Below are 16,546 nucleotides of genomic sequence, written 5' to 3' on the forward strand. Positions count from 1 at the left end.
TTGGTCTCAAATGTATGATAATGAGAGTTTTTCCCAAAAAGTGAGGCTTGGAGTGTCTTTAAGAAAGCTGTCTAATCCTAATGCACCAAACAGTGGTAAATCTTCTGTTTTTTCCATGCTAAGTATTTAACAATGGTACGGGGAAAATAAAAAGACAAATTACTTCAAAGCTGTTCTTTTTCAGCTTCCTACCATAGTATCTTGCTGTACTTTTCTCTACAAGAACTGCAGGCGTTGCTTGTTGTGATATTCACAAGGTGTTTATGAAAAACTGGGTCACATCCTCATCTTCTCATTAGTAGAATGGCTTTGGTCTTTTCACCTGGCATCATGAGGTCTGTATTGCAGCCTCTTACCTGAGATCTTTCTTCAAACAGTTGCTGCTACTTCAGCATCTTTGCATGGTGGCTGTCAGAACTGGATGTGAAGTCCTAGCGTTGAATTGCACTCATTTTGTTTCATCATCACTGAAAAATGGTGTCATCTGTACACCTTTGCCCTTTGCTGGCACTTCACATGGAGATGATTCACTTCAGTCACTTTGGAGTTTTTCCTAGGCAGAAAACGTCCACGTTCCAGAGGAGCAGCCTGTATTCCTTCTTTGATCACAGAATTGTAGGGGTTGGAAGGGACCTCCAGAGATCATTGCATCCAGCCCCCCTGCAAAGCAGGCTCCCTGCAGCAGGCTGCACAGGTAGGCATCCAGGTGGGTCTTGAGTATCTCCAGAGGAGAATCCACAACCTCCCTGGGCAGCCACTTCCAGTGCCCCGTCACCCTCACTGTGAAGAAGTCCCTTCTCATATTGGTGTGGAACTTCCTGTGCTCCACTTCATGGATGTTTTCCTTCGCCTTGACCCACAGTCCACTGAGAAGAGGTTGACCGTGTATCCTTGACTTTGAAATCATGGGTGACTTGGATTTGGTGGAATTGGAATAACTTGCCTTCATCTATGACGAGGTCACTGCAGAGCCCTGTTGTTTCCTCTGCCACACTTGTCATCTGCAAATTCAAGTATAAAATTGCCAGGGCCCAGTTTGATACCGCTGGCTGTTCATGTCACACGTGCAGTGATGTGAAAGCCTATCATCCACTTACTTTGCATAAGAAGGCAGTTTATCAGCTCTGGAAAAGATGAGGGGACTTTATATCCCAGGTGATTATTCTTGTGGACGGAGTGAGTCATCTTCATGTGGACTTCAACATGTGGGTGAGTGAATCATCAGGTGTTGAACAGATTAATCTTTTCAATGGGACGTACACAAGATAATGTTTTCTCATGGAGGCAATTTGGAACTGTCTAAAGAAAATATTACAGAGGCTGAAATAGTGATATCATGTGCCTTTGAACATGTTACGTTTGGGAAACAATCCAGACATCAGCCCAGTGTTGCTTTGCACAGTTCTTGTCACGTGTGCGAGGATAGTGACCTTTAAAGCATTGTTATGTAAAAGGTTTATGAAAACATAATAATTGACCAGTGGTTGCACAAGAAATGGAGGGCAAGTTAGCCTTCCTCGTGTGCTGACCTTCCAGTGCTTTGCAGGGAGGCTATGTAAATTTGCTCAGCACGTGATGGCAACTCAGAACGTGTGACGTGAGTGGGTAAAACGGGGCTGTGTGCACAGGTCTCGGCCTGGCACGGTGCTGTGGCCAGTGCCCACTTGTGTACTGAAAGCAAAGTAGGTTTGTGGATTGTCTCAACTTCTTTTTCTTTTCCCCTCTTCTTAGTCCAGGGCTGAGTTCTGTCAGCCACAATTATGCTCAGTTTTGGGTTTGACTGCGTTCTGAAACCTGCAGAGCCAAAGCAGCTTGCTGTTATGACTGGTGATAAGAGGTGGAGTACTAAATTGAGGCATTGAATATGCTGGTGAAGTAGGATTTAAGGTTTCAGTCAAAACTTGCCACGCATTCACCTGAAAAATTAGCAATCATTTCATGGAACTTCAGCGAAATCTTCGTTTGCTGACAGCACTGTGAACTCGGGAAATTTTTTTGTTTATAGGTTTCCTTGTAAAGCATTTCTCAGCATCTTTTTTTTTTTAAAGAGTTTTTAGGAGGTATAAATTACTACAGAGACAGAGCCTCACATGGACAAAGCAATTTTTTGAGCATTGTAACTTTATATCTTGGTCAGGGCTCCGGTCTGGAAATACTTCTATTTTAGTCGCCAAAGTAAATTTGAAGAGAAGTGGATTCATTCACTGCAGTTAAAGGTGCAGATGCTTTTAGAATCAAACCAAATAGCTGTAAGTGGAAGAACTGTCTTCATTCCTATTTGCAAATGTGGATTTTGTAGGGCAGAAGGGTTGAGCACCAGAAGTGAGATAATAATAATAAAAAAACCAATACCACCCCCACTCTTCACACCCACCCCTTGCCAGCTGTCTAGCTCAGTACATTTCACACCATGGTTGCAAGGCCAGAATGATTATGAGTTAGGGCTAGCACAGAATCTAAGGATTTGAAAATTTTCCAAGTATTTTACTGTAAGGTGGAGACTAAAATTTCTTGAAGAGCAAGTATGAAAAAGGCACAAGGGTAGGGAGGTTACATGTAAAAAGAAGAAAAAAAACTACAGAGAAAAACCCCATAAGAAATCCCATTTCGTATTGCATTTTAACTTTATTGTTCAGACAGACTGTATCGTGAATTGTCCCTTTGTGCCCTGCTATTTTACTTGCTGTTCTCCTGCATCCTCAGATCATCCGTTACCTTTCCAGCTAGGAGAATGTAGCTGTACATGCAAATTGTTCCATGCATAGCGCAAGGATCAGCAAATCTTGGCTGCTAGATTTCTGATCTTTACTCTGGTGTCCTCAGACAAGCCCTCAGATGGTCACAACATAATCTGGTAGGTTTTTTGTTTTTTAACCCTTACGTTGTGTTGGGGCATCGTGAGGGTATATTTTGAGTTGTGGTGCAAGTAGAGTTCATGGGTTTCCCTCTGATTTTTAATTGCAACATACATCACCCTAAGTTAGTTAGCCCAAGGCTAAGACACACTGCTTTTTAGAATTGTACCGGAGCCATTAATGGAAATTGTTTGAGTGGGAGTGTATGCATCAAGGAAGTGTGTATAAAAAGATGAAGATGAGCCTCTTGCTTATGATGCACTTAGGTACATGCTGTTGTCTTTGATCTGACTGAGCTAGATGGCATGGGAAAGAGCTCCTGTTCTCTAAATAGCAACTGTTGCAGCAACCTTGAAGTCAGTATGGGGAAAGCTTTTGTTGTCCTCACTGATGTGCAGCTGATTCTTACAGATGTGAGTTTTTCCCACCTGTATGCTCAGTGATGTAGAACTGTATGGATCAGTTTCTAGCTTTGAGGATGATGAGATATGACTTTCAAGTGTCTTACCTTACAGTATTTGCAGTAACTGATGATAAAAGATAAGTCAAAATTCCATGTCCCTAGTGCATGCTTTGGCCATTATTGCCCTTACTTACATTTGTAACTTTCTAATGAGTAATGATTTAGACTGTTTTTCTTTACAGTACTAAGAGGTAGTGTATCAAATGCTGAATACTTGCTGCAAAGGAATATTTATGGCAATGTGGTACATAACAGCAGCAGCCTCCCTGCTTGCCACCCTGTTCTTCAGGGAGGTGTGATAGCTGTGAATGCATCCTTCAGGACTTCAGTAAAGCACTGATACTTCAGTTATCTGTGACAGAACACCTCAGTATTTATTAAGTCGTAGTTCATCCCCTAGGGAGAAGTAATGCTCCTCAAGAAATGCAAAGTTAGAAGTCAAAACCAGTATGCAGACTGAAGGAATCAGTGACGATTGCCGTCACGCATCCAGCGTTCTGCTTTGATTTTATCAAGGAAGATGTAGTGAAAAGAAAAGATGTAGTGACTTTATTCTTTGTCCTTTTTGATGCAGTGTGTGTGTTCAGGACTGGGGGACACAGAAATTGCATGCATTTCCACTCAGGGCTCCTTTTTCCTGCTCTGTGTGGCAGCTAGTATTGCAAGAACATCCTGCGCTGATGGTATAAAAAGAATGACTAAAATTCATCTCTTAATTTGTCTTCGCATTTGGAGGGAGTGGCTAATGTGATTTCATGTAATAAAACCAGACATGTGAGAATCCAGAGGGGTGACTTCCTAAATTTAAGGTTTCTCTTGAAATTTTTTATTACAAATAGATTGGATTACTATAGGCTGTGTCAGCGTGAGTCACTTGTAAATGCCTGTTAATCCAATAACCCTGAGCAGTTTCTTATGGAAATACTATTCTCTGATTTCTATTTATATTGTGGTCATGGCCTTGTTGAATCCCCACTGACTTCACTGGAAACATTTGCGTGGAAAAAACTGGTGTAAATCCTTATGGTAATGGACATCACAATGAGTAAAATGAAAAATAACCTCAAGTGATTAGTCTTAAATTGTCAGTTTTATTATGTATTTTATAGGATTTTAGATGAGAGTAAAATTAATCTACAGAGGTTGAGGGTTTGTTTTTTTGTTCTGCTTTGTATTAAATGGGAGGTGGAACAGCTTTACTTTTAGAATCATAGAATGGCCTGGGTTGAAAAGGACCACAATGATCATCCAGTTTCAACCCCCCTGCTATGTACAGGGTTGCCAGCCAGCAGACCAGGCTGCCCAGAGCCACATCCAGCCTGGCCCTGAATGCCTTCAGGGATGGGGCATCCACAACCTCCTTGGGCAACCTGTTCCAGTGTGTCACCACCCTCTGTGTGGAAAAACTTCCTCCTAATATCTAACCTAAACCTCCCCTGTCTTAGTTTAAAACCCTTCCCCTTTGTCCTATCACTATGCACCTTCATAAACAGCCATACCCTCTCCTGTTGATACACTTTTTCCTTTTTTCCTGTCTCTGCTCTTCACTGCAGTGGTGAAATGCCCTTGCATCGTTCTGTGCCTATCCTATCCAGAACATACTCAGCTCTACTGGAAGATGCCTACAGATGCTAGACTTCAAAAAGTAACTCTTCTCAGATCACAGCCAGCCTTTCTCTGTCATTGTGCTGCAGCGCAGTGGTTGTTAAGAAGCATTAGGGTTACTTTGCTGTTTCACAGAATTTCTGTCTAAAGTAGGGGGTTGGAGGGGAAGGGTAAATGTTATTCCGTTCTGAGATGCGGCATGCTTTTGTTTCAGAGCAGGAAGAGTCTAAATACTCTTAAAAGATGGCTGGTAAACACGTTCTGTTTCAAATGATGGAGTGCAGAGGACCAAGATCTGTGTTCACAAAATCATCTCCGTTGCTGAAAGGGGAAAGGAATGCATTTTACTGGAAATAGTTTGACAAAATTCAGCATTTGTGCCATGTGCAAACACTGCTGATAACCTTTATGCACCACAGTTTTCGTAATGTTAAATTTACACGTACGGAGTTCTGAAATATCATCCTCCTCTCTGTCTCTGCTGTTGCGTTTTATTGTGTGTGGCATGGAGGATAAGATGCTCAACCCCCTTGGATGTTTGACGTGTTAAGGCAGAATTTGTAGATACGTTGACTGCCCACTTGATCACACATTTGTGGTGAGTATTGAGACTGTGAAATAAATGCTGCCTGGAGAGTTGGATCCTTAGTTGAGCAGATAAGAATCCTTATTTTTGTATGATAGATGTTGCTGGGAAACGCTGTGTAGCATTTAGCTCAAAGTTGTGAGAGGTGGAGATCTGAAGGCTTTGGGGTCTGTTAGTGGTGGTAGCTTATTAGTAGCAGCTCTAGGTTGTAAATTAGATCCTTACTTAAGATTTCAGATAACTTTACAACGAAGCATACAGGTAGTCAAGGCAATAAGAGAATGCATAGAGGCACCTGAGAGTTAACAAAGCATCTGAAATGAAAATGCCAGATAAAAAGGGAAGTGGAGTGCAGAGATCTGCCTTAATGTGTTGAATAAGTCATTTGGAAGTTAAAACAAGAACACACAATTGAGTAATTATATACAGGCATATCAGGTAGGTTTAATATAAAATCTGAAGTACAAAAAGAGTAATATGTGGCATTAATGCAGGCCTCCTTCTTGCCAAAGACTGATAATAAACAGTAGATATCGCACTGAATGTAGTTGTGAACCTGACTGTATTTATTCGTAGGTCTTTTGAAGGATCTAAACACCTTTGGACTTGCCAAATAACTTTGGTAATTAACAGACAGTTTGAAAATGGAGTGAATTATTGTGTTTCTCTTCAAGAGCAATACAAGCTCTGGAATTTGACTAGAAAACAATATGCATGGGTGGGGTGACTGAGAGTATCAAAGGCAAAATTTACTCAGTACACAGACAGTTCTGTACGTAAGAATTTGAAGTTGTTTAAATAATTACATTTATTACAGTGGTTTGATAGGACGAGAGGTAACGGCTTTGAATCATGCCAGGGGAGGTTTGGGTTGGATGTGAGGAAACATTTCTTCTCAGGAAGAATGGCGAGGCATTGGCACAGGCTGCCCAGCGAGGTGGAGGAGTCACCATCCCTGGAGGTGTTCAGGGAAAGGCCTGGTGTGGACTGAGGGACGTTGTTAATGGGGATGGTGAGGGTGAGTTGGACTACATGATGGTCTCAGTGGTCTTTTCCAACCTTAATGATTCTGTGTTCTGTTAGGCCAGATCCAGCTTATTGCTTGGGTGTGATGTAACTGTTGTATCAGCTGGGCTGCCTAGCAAGACTAATGTACAGAAGAATGTGGAATTAAAAGTTTAGATCTGAAACAAGTGGCATTTCTAAAACCAGCTTTTGTTTAATATGAAAGTTGAAAATGTGTTTTCTTCTCTAGAAGTAGAACATAAAGAACTGTACCAAAGAAGAACCATTATAAACTGAGAAAGCAAGGGCACAGGCAGCTCTGGGTACCAAGACACGGTAATTCATCACTTAAAACAGACAGCACACCACAATTTTATCCTCAATCAGTTCGTGCTCTTCGACACAGAACTTGGGCATCTTCCAGAGATCAGTGTGATGCAGAGGCCACTTCTGAGGGAGGGACAGCAGGCATATGGTTAAGAATACTTCTTTCCTGGAAGCATTCAAGGCCAGGCCAGATGGTGGCTTTGAGCAGCCTGGTCTAGTCAGAGGTGTCCCTGCTATAGCAGGGGTCGGAATTCTGTCTTAAAGGCGCCTTCCAACTCAAACCATTCTATGGTGAGAAAGCTTGCCTACCACTTTTACCAGCCCCATACCCACTTTGTCCATTAGGTTGCTCTGCTTTCTTTTGGAAATGGGAGGCCATCAAAACTCTGCTCTTAACATTTTTTTTTTTAATTATTTGTGGACAGTAATGCAGTAACACGTTGTCAGAACTTAAGTTGGAAGGTTGTCCCACTGTTGAATGCATACACTGACCTTATAACCTAACGTATGCAATCAAGATATATACAGATTTTTTTATGGTTTGACTTGCTGCATTGCTGCACTTGTGGTAATCTGCAGATGTAGGAGGAGGATTCTCAGCCCAAATACTTTGAGAGCTGGTGCTGAGGTGCTGTCACAAGGCGTGAAGTCAGTCTGACCTGTCTGGCTAAAGCCTAAACGTAGGTTTCTTCTGATGTATCTGCTGGGCTGTTGCACATCAGGGAGTATGTTTTTGTCTTGTGGGGAGCCTGACTCCCAAGACCTTTTTATTAATTTTCTGTATTGTAAAATAAAACCAGGCAACCGTACCAGCTGGAATCAGGTTGGGGTCAGGTTGGGGAAAGGTTCTGCACCAGAGAGCAGTGGGCACAGCCTGGAGCTGAGGGAGCATTTAGATTTCATTCAGCCATAGGACTTGGATCTTGGATGCCACTTGATGATCCACATGGGTCCCTTCCAACTCGGTGTACTCGATGACTCTGTGGTGCAACACTACTCATGGAGTATTTGGGAGGATGGATTATGTTGACCCAGTCAGACCTGGGTCCTTGGTTCTGTGTTTCTGGTAAGTTGCATGGAAGGAAAAAGCTGATTGTAGGTCAGGGAGCAGTCTGTGTCAAGGGAAGGGGAGACCATGCAGCAAATATTTTTCTTGACCAGGGTTCCACGCGCTGTATGTTTGGACTTCTTCCCACCTAGAAGCAGGGTTTGGGCCCTTCTGGCAGCATTGTATTTTTTTGTTTTCTTTTGTTGTTTTTTGTTGTTTTTTTTTTTTTTTTTACTGTGAAAATGGAGCATGCTTTCATGAAAAAATGTGGTGCTCTAAAATCAGCAATTACCTTTTACCAGTACTGCATGTTCCCAAAGTGAAAGGTTCAGTTAGTAGGTCATTCTAACAACAGCAAAATTAGAATTCTTTCCAAAGGCTTCATGCAGACCTGGTATTCCTGTAAGTACCACATACTCAAGTGGAACGATAAATTTTCTTCAAGGAGCAAGAGATGCATTTTTATATGCTGTTTTATGAGAAATATTTGTTGCTGGCTATTTATGAAACAGAGCACTGCAGAAAGGAGGGAAAAAGTAGTGGTAGAAAATGTTTTTAGTAGTTAGGTACCACTTCTCTTGCAGAACGTGTTTCCAGGACAACGAGGTTGATGATGGAGTGACAAATTGAATGTGTGTTTCCTTTTCTTCTCCTTTATTTCTCGTTAATCGGTGAGGGGGGATGACCTCCCTTTGTACTTGAGCTGTTTGCATGGTGTTGTAGCACACCCAGTTATTTTTACCTGTGCCAGGTTGTCCGTGTGGCTCTTTTTAGCTATTCAGAAGACTTGGGGTATCTAAGAAATGGTGTTTGTGGTGTTTTCTGTTGATAGCATGTGATATCTGAGTAGTTGCTGTCTGTGGACAGTTTTTCTTCTTAGATAATAACACTAATGATAGAAAAGATCAACAACAAAATCCAACCACAGCAGGTTTGTGCTTAAATTACAAGCTCATTCCCACTGTGAGATGCGAACTTAAATTGTGGGCATGGAGTTCTTCCTCTGTTCATAGGGTATTTTTTGGTACATACTAATGACATACTGTCATGCAAATGAGTTTGAAATAAATTAAAGGAAATAGTTTTCCCCTAGAGTATATTCAGCTGTAGGACTCTATTGTGAGATCTATTTTCAACTCGAGTTTGGAATTTGGAATAAGAAGCCACTGAACGGAATGCAGTTGCCAATTGTGAGGAGGCATAGCTGGATAAAATCACACCCATCTCCAAAATACGACCGTCTATTTAAAACTGGGAGGAGTAGGATGAAATCTGTACTTGTGTGGTTTGACTTTGTACATTTCATTGTACTTGGTGTTTATTTTTTTGGGTTTTTTTTTCCTGTCGCATCAACATTTTAAGGCCAGAAATGTCTTTTTTGTTGTTCTTGTTTTGTTTTGTTTTTTAAACCACAAATATTGGCTGTGTGTTTTACAGACAGGCGTAACAAAACCAGTGGCCAGGTCATTAGTGAAAAACATTCTTCATAAAGCTCTATTGTTGCTTCATTAAGTTTAATAGCTTAATATTTCATGATGTCCCTTTTAAAGGGCTCAGAGAATTTCATACCTCCTAGTGAGGCATGCATTTTTTACAATGAGAGTTTAGAACTTCAGATGATTCAGGCAGGATTCTGAAAACATTTCTCACACGTAGTTACTTGATGAACTTATGAGACACCCTTCTAAATGCACTGATTTATCATTTATTTATTGCTGATGCTGAAGGCTGAATTCCTTGTGCTAAGATCAGTGTATGGTCTCTGTTGTGAACCACTGATAGTTTTATGTTTCATGTTTGTTTTTTTCCATTTGATTTTACTGTATGTTTTTGAAGATTGTACTTCGTTTATTGGCTTGGGGAAAAGCAGCATGACACAATGAGAGCTAACAGACTCAGATGACTGTGGTGATTGCTGCACCTTCTCCACATCCATTTCTGTGAAGGGAAGTTAAGCAGCTTGATAGGTCTTTTTACTTGTCCCTCCATCATCCCCTGCTGATTAACAGAGCTGCTGTTTATCCGTTGTCCTCTCTTTCCATCTCCTTACTGGTGCCTACGTGTTACTGCTCGTTGCAGGCTAACAGTGCTAACCTTGAATGACATAATGTCATTGACTTCATTTTCCAGTCGATCCCTCTGTTGCTAGTTATTCCATTGTCTCGAACATAACCAGTTCCTCATGGTGGTTTTTAGTTCTTCCAGGTCACTAGTTGGTATGGAAAGGAAATGAGGAATTCTTCTGCTGGCTTTGCTAAAGGTTTATTAATTACGTGGCTAAACAGAATGTATCATTAGAGCATTCTGTTTAAGGACAATACTTTCATAATTCTATTTAGATTCCTTTTTATGTGTTTGAGGTTTTTCTTGATTGATTGGTTCAAAATGCTTTACAGACTTCAGTGAATTCCCAGTAAGGTATCAACATAATTTTCCTTTTTACGGATGTGAATCTGAAGCACAGAGGAGGACAGAGTGGCCAAACTGTTTATGTTCAATGGCCATCGATGTGCTTTAGAGTGCCTAAAACTGGAGTTTAGCAAGTATGACCAAAACTAAAGAAAAATCCCCATCTTACTGGAGCAAATGTTGGAAGCAGGACTGAGGACAGCCGTAGGGTGTGTGGTGATGCTGTGTTGCTGTCCTTGAGCAAATAAATGCTGCTTTGTGTTTTTCTGTCAGTTTATCTGTGGCTAGGAGGAATTTTTTTTGCCAACTCTGAAATAGAGTTGAGAATTCTCCACGTTCTTTGGCATTATGCACATATCACAAGGCAGACTCTGCTGTTCATCGTGGTAGAGCAGTTTCATGTAGCAGAAATGTTCTGGTTATCAAACAGGAAAAATTTGGGTGTACATCACAACTTTTTTCCATTACTAAGAAAAAGCAAACAGTAACCTTTTAGAATTAGTTAACAATATAATGAGAAACTTCATTTCAAGCAAATAATTTTTTTAAAGCAGTGTTTCTTTTTTTCTTGTATTTCAGAGGAAGAAATGATGGCAGAGTTGTCATACAAGCATCCAGGGACAATTCAAAAAGTAAGTCAGTCAAAAAAGACTACTTAGTGTGATCATATACGTAGAACATAAATTTAATTGAAAGGACTGTTAGTTTTCCTTCTTTCTTTGACTGTGTCAGCGAGGTACGCGTGCTTTGTAGAGCTGTTTTGAGTTAGCTGGTTTCAAGTCTTGTGGCTAAGGGTGAGATGCATTTAGTAGATAGTTTCTCATTTCTATGTCAAGATACTGCTCAGGATCGTGTCCTGCAATTTCATTATTGCTTTTCTTAGAGCCCCGATGGCCCAAAAAATGTGAAGAGAAGAGGTTTGTGGGGAAACACTTCATCTTAAGTCATTTCTGATAAAACTTGAGTGTTCAGAGGAGCCTACAGATATGCAAGAAGGGTGAGAAAGGATTTGGAGGTCACAAAAATGTGGTAAAGTTCTCCATAGTACCAACTGGTGTAAGGAAAATTTAAAACTTCGTTTAAGATTGGTTAATATTTTTGAATATATTGGTAACATTTATTTGGAGCACTGTGTGTGTGTTTGCAATTTAGCACAGGAGTTTCTTCCATTTTGGTCAATGAAGGAAGACATTTTTTGGTGGTGTTTCAGATGGCAAGCCTTACAACTCATCTTTCAGACTCGTTTGTAGTAGATGCTAGGGATGTGTGCTTTTAACTGTCTTGAACAGACCATGTGCTATGTGATAAAAACATCTACACAGCAGTTGTAATAAACCTAGTATTATTCTGATTTTGTTTTCGTGATGGCTTAACAAGTGGGTCATTAAAAGATTGCATGAGGTTTTCTGCGTATTGAGTCAAATGACCTGTCTGCAAAAGCATCTCAGCTTCTTCAGTAAGGGATGAGTATGTTTTTAAGTGTAGATTTTGATACTGTTGATGCCTTCTATTTGTCAAACAGTCTCGTGGGTTCTTCATTATTTTTCTATTAGTCATGTGAATGTAATTTTACTATCTCTTTTTTGTCTAAGAGAGTAGGCAGTTCTACAGGCTGTCTTTTTAGAGGCACTTTCTATTTAAAAGAAAAAGAAAGATTAAAAGAAAAAGTGGTAGAACATGTGTCAGGCATATGCAATTCCTCCAGCGTCATGTTTTCCACACTGATTTAATAGTTATTGAGTCTCTTCAAATATTCTTCTTTCCAAGACCTGTTTTACAGTAATAAATCATCTTGGCTGTAAAATTCTTGAAATGATTCAGTGGGATGATTGTTTCCTTAGCACATTCCCTGAGTGCTCGGAGTTAAAAATGGAAAAGTTCTTAAGCGGGTCACTTCTTTTTTCCCTGCAATGTGTCGTGGATTCTGAAAACTGCAGTCAATACCAGTCATCTGTGTTGGCCCTGGTGAACCACTGTTTGGCTCCTTACTGTCCTGATTTCTCTTGGTAGCTCATGGTAAGTTTTCTGTTGGAGTGCCATATTAAACTAAGTTAAGAAATGCCTAGCTGGATAAAGGCGGGCGAAGTTGTGGTATGAATTGAAACGGGTCTTCATTTTAAAAAGTAGAAAAAAACTTATAGGAATTTATACTTAGTTTAGTAATGAAATTGCTAGGGGCTTCCTTAATTTCCTGAAGCATTTGCACACAGTGCTGGTGGATGGTGTGGTGGGAACAGCAGGCTTTTTGACACAGAGGATAGCATCGTTAAGACAAGATTCATCCAGGATAGTTCTTAACATCTACTTACAGTCAGTGCCATTTGGAGCTTTTAGGTTCTGAAGATGTATGGGAAGTCCATCAATAGTGAGCTGCTTCAGTATGTGGTCTGTTGTGCTGTCAGCTTGAATTTATTTGGGTTTGCCATCAGAGAATCATTTGGAAACTGCAAGCTCGTATGTTGGAAAAATCCAAAATGAATGCTGAAGTCATTGATGTTGATTGCAATTTAATAAATTGTCAGACATGCAACGGTGATAAATTTTGTTATGCCTGCTCTGTTTGTCTCCAGAGGGTGGCCAAACATTATATAATCTCTGTGGCTTTCTGACAGCTGGAGAAGACTGTTAAAATCAGCACTTAGTTACTGGGAGCAGATAAGAGGCCCGTAATAAGTTCTGTCTATTGGGTGTGCCAAGGCAGGCCATTAAGTAGCTCATTGGGAGCATCATGTGTGCAAAGGCGAGGGAGAGGAGTGTTTGCCCAAATTCTGCACAGCTGGAGGATCTTCTTTGGATGGAAACACCAGGTTATACTGTGAAATACAGAATACCTTGAAATCTGTAGCTTTCTGAAATACTGCTGTTTCTCTGATATTTTCTTAGTGGATGTCAGATACTGGAATTGTCCTTGAAGTAGCTCAGCACTGAGGAGAACAGTTAAGTTCTGGGGCTGGTTCTTCTGTGAGTGATTCCTTTAGAAGTACTTGAGAATTGGGGTCTGGGGTACCTGATCATTAAGTACCTTAGGGTACTTGGGGCTAAGATTTTGCTCTTTCCTGAGGGTTTTTAGTAGGTGTATTAGATCTGTTCTTACCTTTGTTTTGAAAAAAAGATCCTTGCATTTGTAATTACATATAATCAGAGCATTTTAATCAGGTGCTTTTACAGCAAAGTGTAAACCTTATGGTTTCAAGTTTGTTCTTTGTAATAATGTGAAACAGCCTTTCTTGTATTTGTAGCTACTGTTAGTCACAACAGGGAGCAAGTTCTTCACTTGAAGGTGGGCTTAAAAATTCCTTAAACTGTAGCATTTTGACAATGCTATGTTTTGTGTTGACTCTCATTCTTGTTAATAACTTCTGTAAGAAAAGACTGGGGACCATTTTTCCTGAGTGTATGTGTATGCACACTTGTAGAGTTGGCAGGAGGCTTAGCTGTCATGGTTCTCTTTTGAACTGTTAGTCGGTTATGTCAAGACCTGGGGCGATCTAATAAATTGACAGGGTGATGGGGAAGGCCTTGGCAGCTCAAGTTCAGCTAACCTGTGTACATTTGAGAACGGCTCTTAGTTGTGATCTTCAGTTGTGAAGTGAGGAGACCATGCCTACTTTAGACTTCATGCACATCAGTCTCTTGCCTTTTCAGAAGTCTGACTGCAGGCATCAGGAGAAAGCCCACTCCTTGCATGTGTGCAGGCAAACAGATTTCATGGAATGTTGTGCCATTCTCTCTGGCAGCTGAGGATAGTGAATGACAAGGATGGCTTGCAGAGAAGAGCGTTGCCAGTAGTGGTCTGGAAAGCCATTTTCCTCGTCAGGCATTTGTCATCTTCTCAGGAGATTGACTAGCATGCAACACAGGAGGAGACAAACCACTAAGAGGTCAGTGCTATTGGACCTGTGTCAAGTAGCCATTAACACAGGCAGTAAATATTCAGAAAGAAACTCTTCATTTGACAATGCAGTCTTCTAGATGACTTGTAAAGATAAAAACACTCTGTGTTTTTAAAAGAGCACTTTTAATTTTTGTCAGATGTGAAAGTACCTGTAAGTTTAATGTGTGCTTTACAAATAGAGCAGCAAGCTAGGACCAGTTACTAGATTTGCATTTTATGAGTTGGCTGTGGTATAATGGCTTCAAACACAACATTCAGGCACCATCATTAACACTGGGAAATTTTTATGCTCCAATATCACATGAGTGGGAGCTGTGTAGTGCTGAGTGCACTTCATTGGTGTGAACGATGGGCCGTTAACCAGTTTTGGATTCCCTGCCTGCAGGAAGCAGGGTTCTCTTAGCTTCTCTCAGCTTCTCTCCTTCCTTTCCATAGTAATTCATCTGCTGCACTGAGCAGAGCTTTCTGTAATTGCGCTTCCCTGCCCTGCATACAAAACAAACAAAAAGAAAAAAGTACTAACCTGGAATGTTATGCTGCTTTATTAAGAAGATCTGGCAGATACATATGAAGCTAAGTGGTAAATGGCACGTGTTCCTGCTCTCCTCACCTCTGTCTGTTAAATCAGTCTGTTTAATGCTTCAAAGCCTGCAGGTTTCTGAAGACTTCTGGTGTGTGAAATGGGAAGTCACCTGGTAGCAAAACCTTTTCACCATTTTCTTTTTCTGTTTTTCTTGCAATGACTCACCTTATAAACAAGATAAAATACACTTGGTTTTGACATTTATTGGAAAACTGGAGTTAAGGCAAAAGTTTATTTTCTCTGCTTTTGCAAGCTAATAGAATGTATGTTGGTAGAGCTGCTTGGTATCTGACTTGCAGTGTTGCTCACTGATGCCTCCCTCAACTGTCTCTTGCAAGCACGTGCACAGACAAACACCCAGGGAGAAATGGAGGAATGTAGCATCTTAAACACACTGTTACTTCTGGTTTTGCAGGCTGCCTCCATGTTGATCTCTTGATGTTGGTAAGAATGAATAGTAGGCAGAGGATGATAATTTTAAACTTCTTTCTGTGGAGGTGCTGGTTGAAAAAAAAAAGTCTTATTTGACTATTTTTGCATTGATAATACTTTTTCTTAACATGAAACTCGGAGATTAACAAATCATTATCTGACTTAATTTAGGTTTTATTTTCCCCTAACTGAGGTTGGTTTCTATAGCTCAGGGTTGGGAACCTCTATATCCTAAAAGGCTATATATGACTCACAGCTGTTTCATACAGCCTATCATATTATTTCTTCACATTAAGAACAGTACTGACACAGTTGTTAACATATGGCCACAGCCTGCCAAATATGTTTAAGAGCCTTGACCCTTAGCTAGAAAAAGATTTCCCTGAAGTTGCTACAAATTGTTGTCACAACCTGTTTTCACTTGAAAAACCACTAAAGTTGGTGAGCCTTGCGTGTGCTGTGCTTCTCCACTGTGCTTCTCCACTGTCACAGGATGGAGGGAGAGGAATCGCTGCTCCAGAATTTAGTCTTGAAGGGATGCAGCCTGTTAGGTTTGAGCTCTGAAATCACTGATTTGGCATTCTATAAAACTGCAAGTTCAAGATCATATTTATATCACACAGTTCTGTTTGCTTTGGGCTCTGAGTTTTGCATGGAGGTAATGGTGGGGGAGATACAACATTGCAGGAAAAGAAAAAACAAGGGTCTTGTAAAAATACCAGGTTGTTACAGATACAGGAAGTGGTGAACATGCATTCCTTTCCATTTGGTTCAGCCTCTCTCCTGTGGGACTGAGGTCTGTCTCATCTTCTGTAGAAGAAATGTTTCCCCTTCCCTGTCACTGAGGCTGTTGTGGTGTCACGGCTCCTGCCCTTTCACAGGATATCATTCTCCTTAGTTCAGTCCTCCAGAGAAGGTAGCTGACAGTTCAGGCTGGAAAATTGCCTTAGGACCCTTTTGGAGGCAGCAAGCTCTTGAAGAGATGAAGTCATCAGAGCCAGGTTGTCTTCTTGGTATGGAACCAGCCTTCCTATGACAGGACGTGGCACAGAGCATGCAGTGAGGAGATGGTGTATCTTGGTGGGTTTATCTGTGGCAAATGAATCATAGAGATTTTCCATTGCTCTTACAGGTTTAGATGTTTATTGTTACCATCAGTGTAACATCAGAGTTGAAATACCTCACACGGCTTTTAAAATACATGTCTTAATGTTGCTCGTGTCTAAATGAGCAGTAATTTGCCATTAGATTCAAGTTTAGAGTTTTTTCCCCTTTTCTTTGATTTGAAGCTGTTAAATCATTTATTCTTTGTATAGAGGGGGAAGTAACTGGTGAGGT

The 16,546-nt window shown here is 40.7% G+C and overlaps 1 protein-coding gene and 1 long non-coding RNA gene across 5 annotated transcripts in view; one reads left to right on the forward strand and one right to left on the reverse strand.

The window, feature by feature from the left end:
- The window catches only part of MKLN1 (muskelin 1), a 679,793-nt gene that overhangs the window by 225,867 nt on the left and 437,380 nt on the right, over nucleotides 1-16,546 (reverse strand). The gene's annotated exons all lie outside the window — the stretch shown is intronic.
- LOC125688168 (uncharacterized) overlaps nucleotides 1-16,546 on the forward strand; it is a 117,044-nt gene that overhangs the window by 45,674 nt on the left and 54,824 nt on the right. For all 3 annotated transcript variants that reach the window (XR_007374626.1, XR_007374625.1, XR_007374627.1), the window contains one exon: nucleotides 10,878-10,930. This is a non-coding gene — a long non-coding RNA (uncharacterized LOC125688168). The remainder of the gene's footprint in view (nucleotides 1-10,877; nucleotides 10,931-16,546) is intronic.

The sequence above is a fragment of the Lagopus muta genome, chromosome 1 (genome assembly GCF_023343835.1).
Source record: "Lagopus muta isolate bLagMut1 chromosome 1, bLagMut1 primary, whole genome shotgun sequence".
NCBI classification, from domain to species: Eukaryota; Metazoa; Chordata; class Aves; order Galliformes; family Phasianidae; genus Lagopus; species Lagopus muta.